The following is an 8,124-nucleotide window of genomic DNA, read 5'->3' as shown; positions in this document are numbered from 1 at the left end:
ATGTTGCTTGCTCAAGGACTCAGAATATTTATTTGGTCAAAGTTTTCAGTATATTTATTTGGCAATAGGGCCCTTAGTAACAGTTTGGTCTCAATATATGCTGAAAGCAGTATAAATTAAAGTTTAATTTTGCCAAATTAGTGAATTACAAACAACAGTTCCCTAATAGCAAATCATCTGCTGTGTGTGCTTGCTGAACATAGTTAAAATATTGTCTAAGCTGGCTGTTTGATGTATATGCATACATTATTTATTTATGTCTTATTTATTTCCTCATGTACCAACATGCATTAAAAAATATCAGGTATCTACATCAATTTTTTCTGCCAGAGACATATGAATTTTTTTTCTTTTCCTTTCTATGGTCTTTCTAAAAAAAATTCTGCTGATTATGTAAATACTCAGATTGACATTCTATTTAAACTGCATTAAAATGTGTGGTTTTTAACTTCCAAACCCTTATTGTTGAGAAATAATTTTTTATAGTGATATTCTATAAAAATCTTATTATAGAAGTAAAAACAAATATATCAAGAGTATGAAGGTTTATCACTTAAAATACTAATTATGTAGTTAATTCATTAACAATGAAACAAATGATTGAAAAGGACCACTTTATGTGCCTTTAATGCTATATGGCAAATTTTCTTCCTTTTCTTGCTGACTTTTCTGTTGATTTTAGATCAAATAAATGCACAAATGTTCATCTGCCATCAGTCTCATCATCCTCTGAACATCTTCAGTTTATCATCCCACTATTCCTCTGCTATCATTATGTCTATTCAAAAATGAAAGCATATATGAAAAATAAAGTTCAGCATGCCATTCTCATTATATTCTCCTGAATTAATATAATATCTTCCTAACTTTCACAGACAGAGGATTGGGTCAAATGATCAGGGTAGCAGCAAGCTAAATTTGCAGCACAATGGCAAATGTTTACAACTAGAGCATCATGCAGGCTCAGCCTTTCTGAAGGAGGGGTTGGGCAATAGAGATAATAGCTATTTGCAGTATAGAAATATATACACTACATACAGTTTCAGCATTTCACATGGAGATGCAGCCTTTCCCATTCCTTCAGAACTTCATACACACCACTGCAGTCCATTCTCCCTCTTTGTCATTTCTCTTTTGTAAATTTAATTAGATCAGGTCAAGGAAACCTAGACATGCCAGAAAGAAATGAGTTACATTTCTTTACCCTTATTTGACTGTTTCAGAACCAAAGCTTTGCAATCTCACAGTTTCAGGAATACATAATGGGTGTTCACCAAGCCAGCTAAAGGCATACATGTGCAATATGCTTTTAATATTTTTTTTAATGGTCTAATCCAGTATTTCTCAACTTTGGCAACTAAGATATTCCCCATGCTGACTGGGGAATTCTGGGAGTTGAAGTTCATTCATCTTAAAATTGTCAAGGTTTAGAATCAGTGGTCGGAGCCAAGATTTTTCAAGCTCTGTTCCACTAAACTCTCAGATTCCATGAAAAGTAGATGAGCTCCATGAGAGACTAAAGGCAAACACACACACACACACACACTGAAATGATTTGAATGCAGGACTGTCCCTAGCAGATTTTCTACAATACAGTGGAAAAGGTGGGACTTTTCTCATGAAAAGGGGGGGAAGGCACAGCCACTATTTTGCAGGTCAGCTGTTCTAAGCAGGGTTTTTTTTCTCATAGAACGCCCAGAATGGAGTTCCACCACCTTTTTTGGATGGAACCTTGTAGAGTAGGCAAGGCAGGTTGTATGACATGTGTGAGTTCCGGCACCTTTTTTTTTTTTTTAGAAAAAAAGCACTGGTTCTGAGAGCTTTTTTTGTTTTGTTTTGTTTTGTTTTTGCTAACAATTTCTATGCTTCGAAAAAGTTTGAAAATCTCTCATATAAGCTTCCAAAAGAAAAATAAAAAAATTATGACTGGACACCCCTGATACCCCTGGGGTTGCACCCCAATGGATGCAACCAGTAGTATCTTTTTAAAGCTGCTATAAAGTTCTCTTTCATGAGACCTTTTCTGCTTTTGATCAGACCACTACCCTTACAAGTAGATTACTTAGCCTAGATTTAATATTTATGAGACAACTGGCTTAATTTTATTAATAGAATTTTCAAGAAAAAAAGAAAAAGAAAAGAAGGAAACTCATCTTAATTATATATAATTAATTGCTCCTGTTCTAAAAGATTTAGAGTTTTGAAAGGTGTCATCAATTTTTGTGACCTGTGTATTGTATTTAATAGTTTATGATAATCACATTTAGTATTCCTTCTCACACTTTCTTATGTTCACATGAATCCTTCTGATAAATGCTCAAGCTTTTTAATACAATAAAAGCATAGCAAAATCACTAAGAAACACTGGAACCAATTAAAATAAGATAAACATAAAACAATACAAACCACAGAAGTCATGGCAATTTGTATTTATGCAAAAGTGAGTATAATGTAGGCTGTAAAAAATGGAAACTTTCAGTAGAGATGGTTCTTGAACCCTGAAACAAAGTAGGTGGCTTCAGAGAAATTTTCAGAGAGATTTTAGCAATTTCTCAAGGGCAAGGATCAACGGGGCCAATACCCCAAGTTTCATATAGTTCTGTATGTGAAAATATCAGAAGGTGTTTTCAGTTCAGGCCATGATACTGGCTTGTTAAAATATACTCATATTTACAAAAATGATTTCAGGGAATCAAAAAAACAGACCAGAGAGAAGGATTATAATGAATTGAGTAAGGTTGTGAACTTATCCAAAGCGAAGAAGGTGTCTTCTAAAGACACCCCCACAAGATTAAAATTTTCCAGGAGCCAAAAATTACAATATAAGACTGTCCATTGTCTCAGCATTCCAAATGGAAAAATATCGAGTCACTGATACAAACGTTTGCAGGGGGAAAGTCTTTCTGAATATATATGTAGAGATACTGGTTTCCAGGCAAGCCAAGATATTGCATTATTAATATACATACTACATTTCTTTTTCAAACATTTTTGCTAATTGCACTGATCTCCTTTAAGTGAGCAGAAGATAGTTATTTGGAATAGTCTTATGGACAGTACTCTTAATTTTACAACAGGGGTGTCAAACTGCCGGCCCAAGGGCCGAATGCATCATGCCGAAACCGCGCCCACCCCATTGCCGGCAATGGAAAAAAGTCGTGATACATCACAACACGTCACGTGACATTATGAGTTTGACACCCCTGTTTTACAATGCGTGAATTGAATTATTGGCACTGTGACCATGACCATGAAAACTATCAGGGCTAAGTAAGAGAGTTTAGGGGTTTTTTTATTTGCAGTTCTAGTTTCCATCTAGGAAATAATTATCATTTTCACTTCCTATCACAGTCCATTTTTATCACTTTTGAGAGAGATTAGAAGGATCAATTGATTACAGCAGCTAATTGAGCAGAAAACCAGCCAAAACAACAAACTATTTTTTGTTCTTTGTAATTCTCTATAAACATTTGCACTGGCCTCAAATATTAAAGCTTACTTACCTAAGGGTGCTATGATGTGTGTTATTTTCATATTTTAAATCCCCACAAAACCACAGAAGAGACAATTCCCCATTCCATTGGAGATATTATGGAAACACCTTTCTGTGGATATTACAGGTACATAAGATATACAGACTAAAGGCAAAATGGACATCATCTGCAGTTGTTCTAAGCAAAATGTATCCTTTTCCAGAAGATATTCAATGAGATCTGATCCAATTCTTATCTTTCATGTAAAGCTCTAATGTAAACCCACAGAACCAATTTAAAGGAAATACCGCCTTTTCTGAAAAGTCACTTGGTTGAGTTGAGTGGCTATAGAAATGAATGAATGAATGAATGAAATATATATTTTATAACCTCAATTCCACTATTAAGATCTTGCTCAAAATATAAGCTGCTTTATATTACTGAGAATGAAACGTCTAGAGCAAAGCCCACATTTTTAATAGAGAATTATAGGCAGGAAAAGATACTGAATGTATTAAATCTGGGAGTAGATACTAGTGGCCAAGAGTAAATAGCCCCAGAAACCATAGCATTCTGTATAACAGACTGGATAACCTACATGAATTTTCATGCAATGTTGGTTGACTGACTGACTAATTGGTTGATTGATCTAGAACAGTCCAATTTACATCCTAGTAGGAGCAGCATGCCACAGAACCAAGAAGCAATGCTCTATCATCCTAAAGTATCACTATCTATTGAAGTAACTGAAAATTTCCATACTGAATTTTCCTTTAGTCTATAATAAATTTAAATTATGCAACTGAGACCTAGTTTTATGTGTTGGGGAGTTTACCTTATAGAACAATGTGAAGCTGATTTTCTAGCCTTGAAATGTAAATTTTGGGGGAGGCAGTTATGATCAGAGATATTATAATAATAAATCAGTACTAATTTCCCCAAAGAGCATGTGTATATCTAGAAAGAAAATGCAGGCCTTTGATTTGATTCTTGCTGCACAATGATGTTCTTATTTAATCCGACATTTACTAAAAATAAATGTCTGTGAGTGAAGGAATTAGGTCACTTATTGCCATAACTGGTTTTGCACATATATAGAAAAATCCAGAGAGGCACAGAAATGTAATGGCAGGGTGGCCACATTAAAGTAGTGCCAGTACTGTAAAGCGAACAAGGATAATGGCAAGGCTGGTATAATCATAGTTGTATAATCATAGGCTGAGCTCTGTGCAACTAGTTATCTGAAATGAAGGTCCATTAAATTCAGTAAGGCGTGTTCTTTTGTTAGTAATAACTGACCACATAAAAATGTTCCTTTATCGCTTTGATGGAGATCTAATCCATCCAAACTCCTGTTATGTTTTATGGCCATTTAGAAACCATAGCTTGATTTAGATATCCTTGCTGGTGTGAAAACAGTATTGTGAAAACATTATTGTGAAACCACAATAATGAAATTCTAATAATGTGTGCCACAAATTTTACTTTTTAAATTCTTTATTCATGCCCACAATGTCTATGATATAGGCAGTTAGTTAGATTCAGTTAGAGAATTGCTCTTCTAAGGATTTCAACGTTTCTTCACGGAGTGCCTTTTCTCTTTTAGTATTGGCACTATAAAATTAGCAGAAATAAAACAGAAAGATTTCTCAAATATTAATTTCAATCCCTCCCACATGATATTTAAAAACCAATTAATCTAATGAAAAATAGTCAGGAAGTTTTAATGAGCAGTGTAAATGGTTTGAGGTACATGAGTTCAGCAGTGTCTCTCTCAGTTGTGCCAATAGATATTTTTTTTCCAAAACAACAAATTTGAGCTCTGTAAAATATACAGGATCTCCCATGCTTAATTATCTATAAAATTCCATTTACTTCCCAAAGTAATTTACAGAATAAAAATGAAACAAAGATAGCCACCAGATAGAGATGTCTTTTGTGGAGACCACAATACTGAATCCCTTGTCAGTTCTAACCAGTCTAATTCCAAGATAGGCAAATACTGGCTGGAATTTATGGGAGTTGAAATCCAACACATATGACACACTATTGAAACACTTATCACAAGCTCTGCTACACACTTAAAGAAGCAGCCTTAAGTGTCAGATCTCAATAAGATGTGTATTTTTGTTTGGTATGATATTTGAAGCTGAGCATGGAGAGTGAAAGTGGGGAAAATGAATTAATCCTGTATCAACATTTTTTCTCCTTCTGTGACATTCCCACATATCAGAAAAACGTTTAGCAAAAATATGCAAAGCAGTGAGGTTTCTTTTTTTCCTAACTATCCATTCATGCTCTGTTTTAAGTCTTCCATTTGCAGTTTCACAAATAGGGCATCAACCACTATTGAAAAATCTGATTATGTCTCAGAGGAATAGTCTGTATGCCATTCATCCAGGGCATAATTTGAGGCTATGTTCAGTCTTTTGCTATAATCAGAGTAAGTGTTCTACTTTAGACTAAGGGGCCACAGCACCTTTTAAAGTGAGGAGGAGCAGGCATAATTTATACCTCACATCTTTATCCAAGGCCCTGAATATCTGCCTGGATATTCCTACCATAGTGTAGTACCTGGTAGTCTAATCTCAAGGAGATAAGTGCAACTCAGCTTGCTATGATCCTTCTCTTCTTCTCTTCTTCTCATCTTTCCTACTATCTTCTCCTATTGGTATTTTATGATTTATCACTTGTTTGTATCTTATGATTAATGATTGTAACTATGATTTATGATCTATGACCTATCACTTTGTTGTTTGTATGTACATTGAGAACTTATGCACCAGAGATAAATTCCTTGTGTGTCCAATCACACTTGGCCAATATTCTATTCTATTCTATTCTATTCTATTCTATTCTATTCTATTCTATTCTATTCTATTCTATTCTATTCTATTCTATTCTATTCTAGTGAACTTCTATTCTACACTCCATTTGTCCCATGCTGCTGCTTAAATATGGCTGGTGCATAATCACAAGCTAGTTATTATTTCTAATAACTTGGTAAATACAACCATCAGCCAATGCTCTAAGACTAGGAGAAAGTGCTTCCACAGCCAGTGACATGACTTCTAAGCAGTCTTTAGGTCAAGTACTTATTTCTCAAGAAATTCAACACTTTTTTGTTCTCTTTTGCTTGAAGTCAATTTCTATTATTAAAAAGCAGCGCATTGGTTATATGGGTCTGGAGGAAGCATTTGAATGAGTACAGTATCATTGTAGATTAAATTCTGTTGCCATAGAAACTTTATAGAGAAATGTTTGTTTTTTATTATTATTGAATTCTAAGAGCCAGAATTTTTTTTTACCATATATAGTGAAGTTTGTTGTAATATAACTTTGCTGTAGAATTCTATTCCATTATTTAGATTTTATGTATCCCTTTAAACCTTAGCAATTCCGAGCGAAGAAAAAGACTATACCCAGTGAGTTATGAAAATTATAAAGTTTATTTACCAATAAAATCCCAAGAGAGACTTGTTGACATACAAGAGTTTTAGCTGTGATTTTAAAGCACAAGTCTGATTGGGGCAATGGGCAGACAGTATATATATATATAGCTATTCTGAGTTCATGACAGGGTAGCATGGAGAGCACATGGGAGCATGGAGAGCCAGACATGACTAAATGTTTAGAAATAACTACAATTCTGAGTTCAACTAATTTGAACTGTTATTTTTAAAGTGCAGCTTAATACTTGTACTGATCAGAATAAACATCTTCAGGGACTTCTCCCATTGCCTTCTTAACATTTTTGCACTTTGACATGGAGATCACATCCCCAGTCATCCAGAGACAATATTTCTGTGAAAACAAGGTGAATTGTTCTTTTTCATTAGATTTTGAGGCTGGGGCTGCACTAGGCATCCCTGGGGAGCCCAAGATGCAAAGTGGATGCGGCTGGCTTTAAGCTGATTGTAGACCTTACACTACAATTTCATATGTTTCTTAAAGCAGTGGGGAATTACTAATGTATAACAGTGGGGATCAGACAGGGTTACGGGAACCATAAACTGGGAGGTTAAGAGCCAGACGTAGCCCTGCAGCTTAAACATTCCCATCCCCATGCTAAGCTATAATGGGGTCGATTTGATTTTGGTCTGTTGTGTTAATGTGGTCTGCAATGCTCCCTGACAGCTTTTCTTGCTTCCCGCACACATTCACTGCTGTACTTCCCACCTGCCCTCCTCCATTTATCTCTCTTGGCAGGGAAAAGCATTCAATAAAGGTTGAACAGGCTAGTGATATTGGAAGAAAATGTGCCAAAGAACCACAAACCATTTTTTGTGCTAAAGCTTTTAAGATGGATTTTCTAGCTGGCAAGCCAGAATAATGAACTGTTTAATTTATGTTTAAATTATAAGATGTCACACACATAATGCCTTTTACAAATTTATTGTGATGGATTAAAACTTTTCCAAACCAGAATTCAAAATGTATCCTGAAAGGGACAGAGAATCATAGTAATAGAAGTATGTATAAGATACATACTGGATCCGTGCCCCTCCTGGCTGGTACTGGCTGCCCGGGAGGGGACACGAGCCTGGCTCCAGGGAATTATAAACGCTTCTTTATGGGAGGGTGTCTTCCCCGTGGCCTTGAAGGAGGCGGTGGTGAGGCCCCTCCTTAAGAAGCCTTCCCTGGACCCAGA

Source organism: Protobothrops mucrosquamatus, unplaced genomic scaffold (genome assembly GCF_001527695.2).
Source record: "Protobothrops mucrosquamatus isolate PMUCROS unplaced genomic scaffold, P.Mucros_1.0 scaffold133, whole genome shotgun sequence".
In the NCBI taxonomy this organism is placed as follows: domain Eukaryota; kingdom Metazoa; phylum Chordata; class Lepidosauria; order Squamata; family Viperidae; genus Protobothrops; species Protobothrops mucrosquamatus.
Note: the sequence above shows the minus strand (reverse complement) of the source record.